Source organism: Panthera onca, chromosome B2, assembly GCF_046562875.1.
Source record: "Panthera onca isolate mPanOnc1 chromosome B2, mPanOnc1 haplotype 2, whole genome shotgun sequence".
Lineage (NCBI taxonomy): Eukaryota > Metazoa > Chordata > Mammalia > Carnivora > Felidae > Panthera > Panthera onca.
Window position 1 is genome coordinate 67,101,331 of NC_138343.1, and position 1,183 is coordinate 67,102,513.

At 36.2% G+C, this 1,183-nt stretch overlaps 1 non-coding gene across 1 annotated transcript; it reads right to left on the bottom strand.

The window, feature by feature from the left end:
* Positions 1-458: 458 nt before the first annotated feature.
* LOC132668087 (U6 spliceosomal RNA) lies at positions 459-562 on the bottom strand. The gene has a single exon (XR_009605456.3). It is a non-coding gene; the product is annotated as a U6 spliceosomal RNA (small nuclear RNA).
* Between the last annotated feature and the right edge of the window lie 621 nt (positions 563-1,183).

Sequence of the window (1,183 nt, forward strand, 5' to 3'; positions counted from 1 at the left end):
AACCAGATCCTGTTGAACTAACCCAATTCACTCAGGCTTTTGGAGGGTTTGTGTTCAAATTCTGGCTCAATTATTTCTAACTTATTTGACCATGGACACACTTCTTTCTAAAAGGGTAATTTCATCCAACTTCTCAGAATAAAGTTTTAAGAACCAGAAGCAAATGCCCAAACTTGAGCTTTAAGACAGAGTCATAAGTGTGATGAGTATAGGCTGGAAGTTGGATTGAGAGATTTTATAGGATGGGGGATAAGGGAGAAAGGAAAGCTGATGGGTAATTTACATGACATTTTGACAGCAGTTAACATCATTGTGCATCTATTTTCTTGAATTATTGTCTGTGTATCAGAATGGTTTGCAATAAAAATATTTAGTAAATATTTATATTGTTTATTTTAATAGTTATAGTTTTATAAGTTAGGGTAGATTATGGATGCCATCCATATCTGAAAAAACCAAATTAGTTGGTTCTCAATACTATATTTGTGTGTCATCTTCGCGCAGGGACCATGCTAATCTTCTCTGAATCATTCCAATTTTAGTATATGTGCTGCCTAAGCAAGCCCTGGTTCTCAGTACTAGAAATCTGGTTCCAATGAGCTATTTGTGTGTTGAATCATGAAATCATTGTAAATTACTATTTAACCAGTGTTTATAAAGTTTAGCATCAGCACCACCTGGAGTAACTTGTCCAAAATTGAGACTCCTGCACCCTGCCACAGATGTATGAAGTCTGAATCTCTAGGAAGAGAGATCTACATTTTCAGAAGCTCTCTGAATACCTGTGAGAAACACTGTTGGAAAAGTATTATGGAAGCCAAAGTGATGAGCCCTTTCTAGTTAAAAGAATTTCTCATCTCACTTTCATCTCATGTCCTCACTGGTGCTTGTAATTTTATCTTTATGTCTCTGTGGTACACTTCTTTTTGTTCAATCCCCTCCCTCCTTAAATCTCGAACTCCTTTTTCTTCTTATCTCCATTGTACCTACCCCAGCCTTTCCTCTTACTTTATGGAGAAGATAGAAGTCATTGAAATCTACTATCTTTGTATTCCCATTTTAATGTATTCTCATTCTGGCTGAGAATTGGATGTGTTTCCTTCATCTGACTCTGCAACATGTTAGTGGTTGAGGTCAATTATTTTGACCTGTTTTCTCTCCTGTTTTCATTTTTCCTTGATGC